Source organism: Lactuca serriola, chromosome 1 (assembly GCF_051521515.1).
Source record: "Lactuca serriola cultivar US96UC23 chromosome 1, Lser_US96UC23_V15, whole genome shotgun sequence".
In the NCBI taxonomy this organism is placed as follows: Eukaryota; Viridiplantae; Streptophyta; class Magnoliopsida; order Asterales; family Asteraceae; genus Lactuca; species Lactuca serriola.
In genome coordinates, this window is record NC_136408.1 from 98,525,666 (window position 1) to 98,539,955 (window position 14,290).

General features: G+C 28.3%; 1 long non-coding RNA gene across 2 annotated transcripts; it reads left to right on the forward strand.

The window, feature by feature from the left end:
* The first annotated feature begins 1,412 nt into the window (after positions 1–1,412).
* Positions 1,413–3,883, forward strand: LOC145095889 (uncharacterized). Of its 2 annotated transcripts, XR_013703743.1 has the most exons (4): positions 1,413–2,327; positions 2,417–2,601; positions 2,751–3,096; positions 3,552–3,883. It is a non-coding gene; the product is annotated as an uncharacterized LOC145095889 (long non-coding RNA). The 2 variants fall into 2 exon arrangements; XR_013703742.1 differs by having other exon boundaries at positions 1,413–2,601.
* Positions 3,884–14,290: the final 10,407 nt, after the last annotated feature.

Consider the following 14,290-nt stretch of genomic DNA (forward strand, 5'->3'; position numbering starts at 1 on the left):
CCACATGTCAATTTATGATTTTTTTTATCAATTTTTAAAATTAAAAAGCCACATAATACTTATAGTTATATAAATATAAAGTATCAAAAGTAATAAGTATTAAAATAAATTGTAATTTATATGTTTCTTCCTTCCTTATTTTAAAATTTTATTTAAGAAAAGACTTATTATTACATTTTAATATTTTATTTTCTGGGAATGTATAATTAGATTAATGTTGATTCTTAATATTTTATTTTTCTTTAATCAACCCATGTAATACACGTGTTTTACATCTAGTAATCAATAGATTGACAAGTGACATGCATTAATTAGGAGATATAATAAGGTGACACATGACAAAATGAAAATAAATTATTATTAATTAGGGGTCCTAATAAAGTGACACATATCAAAAGGAGAATAAAACTATTCTTTTATTAAAATAAGGATATATATATATATATATATATATATATATAGAGAGAGAGAGAGAGACACACACACACACACACATATACGTATATATACTATGAAATAGGTGTTTGTATACATTTTTTTTTATAAAAACGGATATGTATATATTTATGTACTTAGAAAATACCTAGTTTTATAAATAGGTATTTCGTATACAAAAAAGTTTTTTAAAAAAAGTTATTATATAGAAAATATAAGATTTTTTATGTGAAAATATGTTCTTTTTGTATAAATATGATTTTGTAAAGAAAAACATATTCAAAATTTTTTTACGAAAAAATGTTGTTAAAAACTAAAGTTATGATGAATTCATAACAAAATTCTAAAATCTATGCTAAAAGGGTAAATTTTGGACCAAATTTATAATAAAACTTAAGTTCTAGGCCAAAAACGTAAATCTTGGAACAAATTTGTAATAAAATTTTAAATCTGGGCCAAAAGTGTATTTGAAAGTCGGATGACCTGTTGATTGGGTAAAAGTGTTAAATTGAATACAATTACCGGTTTTGGGGACTTGATTAAATAAAAAAATATAAGGACTAAATCGATTATGAGGCCAAAATATAAGAACTTTTTTGCAGTTTTCCCTTCATAATAACTTAAACATAATGTTTTTCGTTATCATATTAATTAATGTTTTTATTTGAACTTACTTCTCTCTCTCTCTCTCTCTCTCTCTCTCTCTATATATATATATATATATATATATATATATATATATATATATATATACTATCTTATAAAAGAAATCTCACTATTTCTATAAATAAATTTAATATAATAATAATATTTTTTTAAGACGTTCAAATCTCTAAGCTTAAAATACAACTAACCATCAATAAAATAATAATATAATCCTAAAAATCCGACTCTTTAAACTAAAAGTACAATTTTCCTATGCATATACCCAGTCTTTGCATACATTGAGCTCTGTTTTCTATGAGATTCAAATTTGAAATCCCAAACTTTTAGGCCCCTGTATCGGTTTCCATCTCGTATATCTCCCTTCCTCCTCTTTGCTTCATCTATTTTGTGGTAAACTCTACTACTCCCCATACCAGAGGAATAATAGCCGTAAAACACAAAGATCGCTAGAATCAAGAGTCCTCAACCACACCGTTAACCTCTTTCACACATAAATCTCCAATCTTGCATCTTTTCTATAATTTTCCAGGCAACAATCTCAAATATCTCTATTCTCTTTTCTATAATTTTCCAGGCAACAATCTCAAATATCTCTATTCTCTTCTACTATTTCCCCCCAATTCATATTTTGACTTTTACTGAAAATGAAAGTTGATTCTATTTTAAAGGAAGGTTTCGTTTTGGTTTTTGTTTCTTGAATCCATGACAACAATCTCTATGAAGGTGGAAAGATGCACGAGGTAAAGTTTTCTTAGGTGGAGATATTACAGTAATAGGTAAATCTATCCCCTCTACTTTATCTCTTTTCCACCAGGTTCAAAGATTCTATAAATCCCCTAATCCTTCAAAACCCTCTTGTAATTATCTACTCACTGAAGGTTCTCTAAATCTCTCATCACGACCGGAAGAAACCACCCTACTCTTCCTTCCTTCGTTCATCACCACAAACAACCACACTATACCACCAAACAATGACCACTACACCCCTTGTTTTTTTTCCTATGCTCACCAACCTCCACCCCCGATTTTTTTTTCTGCTGCAATCGAATGAGCGAAAGATGTATTCCATTTTATCCTAGCCAAATAAAATCTCAGTCTGTTCATCATTTTGTTTGAAAAATGTTTCTTCTCTTTTGTTGATTTTTATATTCTCTTTGTAGAAGATGATCAAGATCTGGTCATCTGGAATAAATTTAGTTCAAAATTAAGAAGATGAAGCACATCAGGTTCTTTTCCCTTATCTATCTATTTTTTTGGTTTTGATAGGTTTCGTTTTGATGTAGATCTAATATGAGTTCACGTGTGTTTTTTGAAGTGGCTTGTATGGGTTCATGAACTCGTAGATAAGCACACGAAAGTTTATCTCTTTATCTATTTTGTGAAGAATATTAGAGAAGTTAGAAGAGATTTTGAAAGAAGTTCAACATTTAAGTGTGAATTGAGGAATTCTTCATACGACACTAAAAAAACAGACTCTGAAATCATCTTTTACTCTGTTAGGTTCGTAAACCTAATTTTAAACCTAGCCCTAATCTTAATTGTTTTAGTTTCTCAAATTATCAATTTTAACCAAACCTCAAGTGTTAGATTCAATTTCGTTGTATTTTGAGATTAATTAGATATTTATGGGTTTTTGATGTTTTATTCAGGTGTTTTTGTGGAAATGATCATCAAGAGTAACTTTTCTTCCTTCTTCTTTCTTTAGGTTATGACCTCTAATTTTAATAACAAAATGATTGTTGGTAAGACTTTGATTATGGTGTAGACGGTTCAATTATGCACATATATATATATATATATACACACACACACACACACACGTCAGAATGAAGAAATGATGTGCTCTGCTCATGATGTTGCATCCTTGTACATATTACCACATAACAATATGTTGACAGGTGGAGTAAGGCTTAGATGTTGCATTTGATTTCTTTTACAATTCTACAGAGAAACAAAATGGCCTAGATCCAAGCAGCACTCCAATGGCCTGTCATGGTAAGTTGATAATTTGTAGTTGTAATTCCATTTTAACTCTATTATTCATCTTTTTAGTCAACATAATTCATACTTAAATAGATTGTATTTCTAGGTTTCCTGGCTTAGTTGTTGATTCTTGAAGTTTTATATTTCTAAAAATCATTTGATTCTTTTCTTGTACACAATAGGTTTTAGTTTATGTTTTGTGCATATAAAACCCAATGACCAGATGTAATTCAAATGACACGATGTAAATTCCATCAACGTGGTGTGGTATGTATCCAATTAAGAAGACAAATACCAGTAATAATGTCTTTTTTGTTTTATGGGGCTAAAATTTAATTTTCATAATCAGTCTTTTTATGATTTACCAATTATATTCTTTACCCTACAGTTGTTTGATTTTTTGTTATCTTAATGCACTAATCAAACACATATTTGTGGGGTTTTGTCATAACACATGTTATCAAAAGGTTGATGTCCAGTCTTGTTGCTGCCCCGAGAAGAAGAAAGATGGTGGTTTGGTATTAGGTGGAAATTAAGTAAGTGAATCTAGATGAGGACCTGAGAGATTCAGGTCAAATCTTTTTCTTGGACAATTCCAAATGAAGCATCAATCAATTATGTAGTTTTTACTTATCCAAAATCAGTTACTCCAAGCAGGCTAAAACTAGCACGATGGATAGAGGTTTTTATGTCTTTAGTTCTTCTAATAAATATAAAATATCACAATTATGTATTTATTTAGGTATTGTAAACATGTTATACCATTTTTTTTTAAATATAGATTCCTTCAGCTCAATAATGGATGGAAGTTATATATTTTTTTTAAACTTTGGATTTGGTATTGTGTTTTGGAGCTGATTTTGTTTCATGGTTGAATGAGTTTTGAAAAGATAAAATATCTAGAATTTCTTTTCTTGCAACATAAACAAGTTTCTAATTAAAGTAGCAGGTCAATTTTGGTTTTCATTTGTGTAAAGGGACTTGTGATTTTGATTTTTTGAGAATTAGATCAGACTTTGGCCTTATGTGCAGCCCTTATCCAATATTATCTCAAACCCCTCGATTATAAATCTGTTTTCATTAAGTAGATTAAGGTTTTTTTTTTTTTTTCAGTTAATTATTTTAGGAGTAAGTGGTGTTTTTGAATTATAAGAAACTTACATAACACTTGCGGCAATCCAAAGACAAATTAAATAAATCTAGGCGACAAAAATCGACTAATTTGAAGACACTAGCCATATTGTACAAGATATTATCATTTTGTATGGTAATTATAAAAAGAGTAAATTAGTCTTTATGGTTTGGGGTAATTTGTATGCTTAGTCCCTAATTTATTTTTTTAACTCGAAAGGTCCCTATTATTTGTTTTTGTTATGTATTTGGTTCCTACTGTTTGTTTTTGTTACACATTTGGTCCATGTCTTACGTAAAAATACTATTTTTCAAATAGGGAAAAATGGTGGGGTATGTAAGATAAGGTGGGAGGGTGAGGTTGAGGTTGTGTTTATTTAAATAAATTAAAAAATTAAGGGCAAAATAATCTTTTTAGGTAAGACATAGGTAAAACGCATAACAAAAACAAACAGTATGGACCTTTCGAATTAAAAAATAAATAAATTAGGGACCAAACATACAAATTACCTAAACCATAATGACCATTTGTGTAATTTACTCATAAAAAATTTGTAAAATTTTACTTGTGGCATTTAAACTTCAACCATAAATACATGCATTAGCTCTATAAAAAAACAAGTACATAAATAAATAAATTCTAAGTTTGAAATCTAACTACTTGAAATGGTTGCTCGTATGCATTATTTTGTTTTAAAATAACAATTTAACATTCATATCTTTTAAAAAGTTGTCCTTTTTAAGATTTTAAAATTAAATATAGATAATAAATTAAAAAAGGCAATTATGAAACTTATTACTTTAGTAATTATAAAAGTTCTTAATAAGAAGTTTCAAAGTGTTTCAAAAGTAAATCCGTTTCAACTCTTTAAGTGTATCATATAAATTTCATTTTAGTTGATATTGTGGTATTATGTGTTGATGCCAAGGATGAACATTTGGACAGTAAATATATTTCATATTTTGTCTATTGTTATATAATTCTATTATTTTTGTTTGAACGATTAAAATATTTCATATTTGTGTCGTTTTGAACCGTTTCTTTTTTATCAATTATCTCACGTATGATGTTTCAAATAAAACCAAAATTGGATTCTATTGACTTAGATATGTATTATATTTGGAACATAATATTTTTGTAAAAAAATAATATCGTCTAAATAAATTATTCATCGTCGCTCCTTTGCGCGGGTCCACCACTAGTGTATATATATATATATATATATATATATATATATATATATATATATATATATATATATATATACACACACATACATAGAGAGAGAGAGAGAGAGAGTTAGGTTCAAATGTTTCTATTATCTATTGTATACATGTAAGATTGATTCTAGACCAATCGTTTTAGTTATTTTAAGAAAATAATTAATATACATTAAATGTTGAAGATTTAGTTAATACTCATTATATCTTTAGCATGTAATATGCATTAATTACTTTCTTAAAATAATTAAAACGATTGGTCCTGAATCAATCTTACATGCATAAAATGGATACTTAGAACACAATAACCTAATTATATATATATATATATATATATATATATATATATATATATATATATATATATCAATTGAGGAAAAAATAAAAAGTTGAGAACGTGAGAATCATTTTCATCCAATCATTTTTATATAGAGTAAACTATACTGATGGCGCCAACAGTTTGGGGTAATTTGCGTGTTTGGTCCTTAACTTATTTTTTTTAACTCAGATAGTCCTTATGATATATTTTTATTGCGTCCTTAGTCCCTGTTACTCATAAAATGACAATTTTCCCTTAATAATATATTTTAATTTTATTAATTATTTTAGTTATTATTGAATAAAGAAATTATAAATATAAAGGACCTAGTGACCTACCCCACTTAATCCTTTTCTACTTCCCGACCTCACCTCCGGTCACCATCTCCGTCCACAAAATCGAGTACCAGAAATCGTCTCAAACTCAACAAAAAGTTACCTAAACTTCAACAATAAATCTGAGACACATCCAAAATTGAACCTCTAACTCTAATCCAAAACCCAAATCCAATCTGAAACTCATATCCAAAATGAAAATTAAACTTGAAATTCAAATCCATAAGCAAAATACAACATGCAACTCAAACCCATAACCAAACACCAACCTGCAACTCAAAACCAAGTCGATACTACAATTCAATCACAAATCAAAAACCAAAAACATTAGTGCAAAAATCACAGGATGCAAATCGTTTAAAAAACAAACACAGGTGAATCGACTATAGAGAACATATTAAACCCCCTCTGCATTCTTTCGTCATTTTCTCTCATTGTATGAAACCTAGATCACAATACAACAGAGCTACAAGGTTGCTCTATTGCCAACGACTTTTCTGCAACCTCGCCTCACAGATCGTCAGTGACAATCTCGTCTATTCTGCCCTCGTCTTCTCTTGCCTAAAACCTCCATTGACCACCAGCCACCACCATCTATCTATTCCTCATCTAGTGTTTGAGATGTATTTAGAGATCAATCAATGTCATTCGTATTGGATCAATGTATAATATGATCTTTCTGGTTTATTTTCATCTGCGTTTGAATAGACGAAAATAAGTTTTAGGAATTGCAATGAACCAAATTCTATGTACACAGGTATTCCCACTCCCACAAACAACTTATCCTTTTATCCCTTCACATACAACTAATGTAAGACCCTTTTTCATACTTAACATTATTACTTCAAAACATGCTACATGCATATTCATAAACAATATTTTACATTGATAGTTAAATTACAAAAGACTGGATACAAACCATCTATTAAGATTTTTATAATGTTATATATATATATATATATATATATATATATATATATATATATATATATATATTACATGATTTCCCAGGAATTTATACACAAAATACAAAAGCTATAATATTATCTATTCTATATCTTCTACCATTACATGACTATACTGGATGCTTATCACCTGCAATAGTTTAAACATTGAGAGGGATAAGCGGGTGACGCTTAGTGAGTTTAATAACAATTACAATATAACGTTATGTCATATACATATCAATATTACAGAAGCAAAGAGGGACAAAGAACAACAAAGGCATATGTAAATCATGTGACAAGCTTTCCATATCAACAAATGATTTGATTAAGAGATGTACTATCAATGAGATATAAAACTTTCAACTTGATATACATCAATAAGACTTCAGCCCAAGTGACACAGAAAATAAACGATTTCTGAATTATCATTTAGTTAGCTGGTTTTCAGCCCTATCTAGCCTTCTGCCAATCCCAAAGTGAATGTTTAATCATTCACTTCATGGGCAAAGGCTACATACCAGTACCCAAGTGATGCTTAGTCATTCACTTCGTGGTCAAAGGTATAACTCATTATCATAATAACACGGGAAAACACATTGCACATATAACACATAACATACAATTGTCCCTATATTGAACTCATCGTGAAATAACCGATTGATAAAATGCTGATTTGGGCAACACTTCGTCTCTAAAATTGATTTTCTTTGACAAAACCGGGGATTTTTGTTAAAAAACGAGCCTTGCGCTGGTAGAGTTTCAATTTGAAAAGATTATTTTCTCGGGTCTTCAGTGTGTCAGGACTTGCTTCGGGTGTCATGGATGTTTCCTAGGCTTTGGGGGATGTTAGGGTAATTTAAGAGAGATTAGAGGGTGTAAAAGTGTGAAGAATATGAGAAATTGTAACCTAAATCCGGAGACCTTCGCATTCTATTTATAGGGGGCTGGCCTGGTCTACGCAACGCGTTCCTCAGAGGAACGCAACGCGCTTATACGAACGCAACGCGTTCAGGTGGATGTGTAGTTGTGTATCAGTTTCCGAACTTCAGACATGTCAAGATGCGATATACTTGTCCATTGCATGCGAACGCGGGGCGTTCCCTCGGACGCAACGCGTTCGCTTCGGATAAGCTTCGAAGTTTGTGCCCAGAACTTCAAAAATTCATATCTTTTGCATACGAACTCCGTTTTTGATGTTTTTTATATCCACACGTAGGTGACATTATACTCTACAACTTTCCTTTAGACTCCGTCGGCTAATTTTGAATTCATTTTTATTACTATATTTTTAACGGGCCGGGACAGGAAAAGTCCGTTAAAATTCATAACTTCTTCATCTGACGTCCGTTTTCATCTGTCTTTTTACCATTGTACTACTATTGATGAGATCTTCAATTCTCGTTTAGGTTGTGTCGGCTAAAAATCACTCGATCTTTATTTCGTGTTTCGGGCTATGTACTGTTATGCCGAATCTTAGAAAAATCATAACTTCCTTATACGAAGTCAGATTTGGACGTTCTTTTTACGAAAATTCTCGGTTTAACGAATACTACAAATTTCATTTAGATCACAAAGGCTAAAAAGTAGTTTATCGAAAACTCACTTTTTACGTTGTATAGCGTCGTGTTAGTTCTGTCGCGAAACTTCAATAAATCATAACTTCTTCGTTATAACTCGGATTTTCGATGAGGTTTTCGCCTAAACGTTTCTAACGAGAGAACTTACAAGTTTTAATAACATTATTTCTACTTATTTCCAACTTAAGTTTTACATTTTCGTTAATTTCAATATTTGACTTTTGATTGGAATCTCATAAGACTTTCAATACTTTTCTGAATGATTCTAAACATAGTCTTACTTCAATTCTCATAAAGTATCTTGTTAGAATTCAATGCTCAAAACCATATATTATTTAATAATATTCATTTTTAAATTAATAAAACACTATAACTGAACGTGTATGTTACAAATAATCTTTTTATGGTTAATAAAATAATCATATGAGCATATTTTTTTTATTAATGTTATAATCATTTGTGAATAAATGATTACTTTTTTTTTAGAAAATTATAAACAAAAATGTCATTTTGAGGACCTAAACAGTCCCGAATGGCCGAAAAACACTGTACGGCACGACAAAGCGGTGTGTTTTATAAATCACACCATTTTACATCAAACATGTGAATTTCATCCAATTCCGAGACTAAACTTAATTGCGACAAACTTTTTTGATGATGCGACTATATTTTATTCCTACTAGTGATGACATCATCATGACATGTTATTTTATTCATATATGAATAAAGTTTAGAAATTATTATAACATATGTATTGATGATGTTACAAACTTCAGTCCCACTAGTAAAAACATCATTATAATCTGTTATTTTTATTTATGTAAATAAACTATGCATATTGATTTGTTCATTTGTGAATACAACCTTCATATATAAAAATAAATAATACACTATAAGAATTGGTTTGTGAATTGTGTGTCTTTTTTGTATATTGTAACAATATTGTTTTACATGTAAATTCAACATTATATTAAGACAAACAACATTGTATTGGTTAATGAATAGCATTTATATTTGAATTTAACACAATAAAAATGACGAATATATTAAATTGTATAACATTTATGCATGAATATAAAAATATATTGTCATCGTCAATGATATATATTCTCATTTACGCCAACCAATTGTCAATTATTGGGATATGAACCAACAATTGATTGAAATGTTATTAATTTATTGAGTTATAAGTTATAACCATTCTTGATAAACATATGAATACACATAAAAATGTTAATAAAAATATATTGTTAGTTCATAATAATAGAGATTTATCACATTCTAACTATTATTTGGTTTATTCATACATGAATGTATAATTATATGTGAATATTACATGATATATGTTGTTTATATTTTATATTCACGTGTGATATTACATGGTATATTCATATATGAATATTATATGGTAGATTCACATGTGAATATTATATGATATATTTACTTGTAAATATTACACACTATAGTCACATCTGAATATTTCATGGTATATTCATTCATGAATATTACACAGTATATTTACATATGAATATTATATAGTATATTCACTTGTAAATATGACACACTATATTCATATTTAAATATTAGACGATGCATTCACTTGTGAATATTAGATAATATATTTACTTGTCAATATTAGATGATATATTCACTTATGAATATTAGATGATATCTTCATATGTGAATATTATACTTTATTACATGGTATATCACATGTGAATATTACATGTAGATGATATATTGACTTATAAATATTGGTGGATATATTCATATGTGAATAATATACAATATATTCACATATGAATATTAAAGGTGTATTCATATGTAAATATTACACATTATATTCACGGGATATATACACTAAAGTCCCAATATTTTCATCGGTTTGACAAGAGAGTCCTAAACTTTATTTTTTTGACAGTAAAGTCCAAATTACCGACAATTTTTGACACTTTACCCTTTTTCACCGGTTAGCCGGTAATTAGGAATTTTTTGTCAAACAAAAAAAATAGAGTTTAGGACTTTCTAGTCAAATCGTCAATTAGGACTTTATTGTCAAAAAAATAAAGTTTAGGAATTTTTTGTCAAATTGTTGAAAATATTGGGACTTTAGTGTATATATTATTTTTTTTGTTAGAAATTTAATGGTATGATACTCTGTAAGCATAAGAGTTATTGAAACATTCTTTAGTCAGCTAGATCCTATTGAAATCCTTAACATTTGCTTCTTGTTAAATCGTATTTTTAATCTCAACAAATCGACATTGAAAAAAATGGAGATAATCAAGAAAGAAAGAAAGAATCAGGGTTGTGTTGGCTTTTTGTAGTCCCAAAAATGGAGAAATAAGAAACCGAAAAAAAAAACGAAATTGCCCTTCTTTCCCTTCTCCACATTCACACCCTTTTGACTAGGTATGTGTTGTTTGTGTTTGTATAATCTGTCCCCATTTTTTAGTTCAAGATTTGGCGGCGAAGTAAGAAGAAAGTTTTACATGTCTTTTCACCCTTGTAAAAGTTTTTTCTTGCTTCGCCGCCAAATCTTGAACTAAAAAAATGGAAACAGATTATACAAACACAAATAACACATGCCTAGTAAAGAATGTGTGAATGTTGAGAAGGGAAAGAAGGGCAATTTCGTTTTTTTTTTTTTTTTTTTTCGGTTTCTTATTTCTCCATTTTTGGGACTACAAAAAGCCAACACAACCCTGGTTCTTTCTTTCTTTATTGATTATCTCCATTTTTTTCAATGTCGGTTTGTTGAGATTAAAAAAACGATTTAACAAGAAGCAAACGTTAAGGATTTCAATAGGATCTAGCTGACTAGAGAATGTTTCAATAACTCTTATGTTTAAAGAGTATCATACCATTAAATTTCTAACAAAAAAAATGATATATACACTAAAGTCCCAATATTTTCAACGATTTGACAGAAAGTACTAAACTTTATTTTTTTTACAATAAAGTCCTAATTGACGATTTGACAAGAAAGCCCGAAACTTTATTTTTTTGACAAAAAAGTCCTAATTACCGGCTAACCGGGAAAAATGGTAAAAGTGTAAAAAATTGTCGGTTATTTGGACTTTACTGTCAAAAAAAATAAAGTTTAGGACTTTCTTGTCAAATCGGTGAAAATATTGGGACTTTAGTATATATATCCCTTATATTCACATATGAATATTACAAGGTATATTCAATTAATAATTATCTTTTGATTCATGTGTGAAAACATATTCATATGTGAATATTACATTGTAATTTAGTTTATTCATTTCATCAAACAGTTGGAGTGCATACAAGTTAGCTTTGATAAATAGGTTAAAAACTTGATACTTGGACCTTTAAAACTTACAAAATAGTAGGGAGATAGAGAATTATATGAATTTTAAAAAAATGATTTGATGTCTTTCAAATTTTAATTTCGAAATTTTGTTTGATAATCGATGTTGAATGAATCATATGAAGTGGATCTGTTGTTGATTATCGATGATGTTGATCTAATGATGTTGAGAGTATAATTAATCGTAGATGTTGAAGATATGCTCGTATTCAAGCAGAATTAAAGGTTTGATTGAAAGAACCAAAAACGAATTTTTATTGTCCACTATTAAATAATGTCGATAAACGTGTGATTGATGAAAATCAATGATTGATTAACGTTGAATGATGTTGATCGATGGTTTAGTTGAATAAATTTCGAAGACTGTTGAAGATTTGAGAATTTTGGATGATGAACGATCAATTAGTAATGAATTTTTAAACTATTATCTGTCATTGAATGTTTAATTCTTATATCATATTTATAACTTTACCACCGTCTCATTTATACTTAGATGCTAATTAAATAATTGGTAAAGAACGATTCTCTCATTCTCAACTTTTTTTTCCTCAATTGAACCATTCTCTCTCTCTCTCTCTCTCTCTCTCTATATATATATATATATATATATATATATATATATATAAAGAGAGAGAGAGAAAGAGAAAGAGAGTTCACGATTTAACATAACCCGTATATTGCTTCAATTGGCGGTACCATTGCTTGACGGAACCGATGCCACCTGCGGTACAACCGGCATCCTCCTCCTGTCCGAAGGTGATTATGTCCACCCTTATTGATTACTGACAGTCTCTTTCTCCAGCCTAAAAGCGACTCCGTCCAGACACCCACCCTTATTGATTTAACAGGTAATTAAATCATTCTTTCCGGTTAGGTTAATGGAAACAAATATATGTATTAATGTTCACATTAAGTGTTTAATTCATAAGTCTAATTAAATTAAAAGGAAATAACATTCTAGTCTTGCATTTTAGTGCACAAACTTTGTTTGTTAAATTATACGATTACTTTATGTTGAATTATAACACATTAAAATACAAAGGAATCCAAAGAGAAATGGAAACACATCCATGTTGGCCTAGAAAACGGGCATTAAAATCGGAAAGACACCACGAATTCCATGTTTGAAGGTCACGTTACGTTGCCGTATATGGATCGATCCTATTCCTGCCTATCATTGTCTATGGATATCATAGTATATATATATATATATATATATATATATATATATATATATATATATATATATATATATATATATATATATATATATATATATATATATATATATATATATATATATATATATATATATATATATGGGACGACCTAATTTTGTGAGACCGTGGAACGCAATCCTAGCCACTCATTTGGTAGATAAAAAACATTTTTAAAATGCAAAATAATTGAAAATTTTCAATTTTTTTTTTCAAATATTAATTTTGGAATTTATATTTTCCAAAAAAAATACCAAAAAAATAAAAATAAATACATTTTTTTTACATATTTTAGTAGAACATTACACATATCTGACAAATCTAGTAAAATATTCTAACATTCTAAAAATCACATTAGAAAATTTACAGTGTAATATTCTATTAGAATATTTCAGGTATTTTAAAAAAAAAAAACGGTATTCTTTTTGTTATTTATTATTTTATTTTTTATTTTTAGGTAATTAAAGTTCCAAAAATAATAATTAAAAAAATTAATTTTTGGATTTTTCTTTTTATTTTGCATTTTAAAATTATTTTTAGATTTGATCTCACGGTCTCACAAAATTAACATCATCTCAAATGAACCTGAACTTATATATATATATATATATATATATATATAGATATATATATATATATATATATATATTCTTCTGAAAATATAAATTACAAAATACATTTATTTTAATTACATCTAATTTAGTAATTTGTAACATATGACGGACTGTTACAATTTGTTAGAAATCAACACAAATTACAATGATAAAATGTGATTTTATATCGTAGTTTGTGTGTACATATATCCTACATCTATTATTATTATTATTATTATTATTATTATTATTATTATTATTTCAAAGATGTTTGTGTACGATAATATTCTAAATCATGAATGGTAGATTTAGTTCGTATTATGATGCCACTTTACCAAAGCTGAACAATAATATATGATGATTGCTTTTAAGTTGTCAATTTTATATTATACAATATCTATCGTTCTTGTGGTTTGCTATAATCAGCAAGATTTGTTACTATAAATAATTTGTAACTCTGGACGGTTTTTATGATTTAGTGTTATTTCGACTTTGGTCTTAGTCAATGTTTTAAAAACTGAGTTTTAGT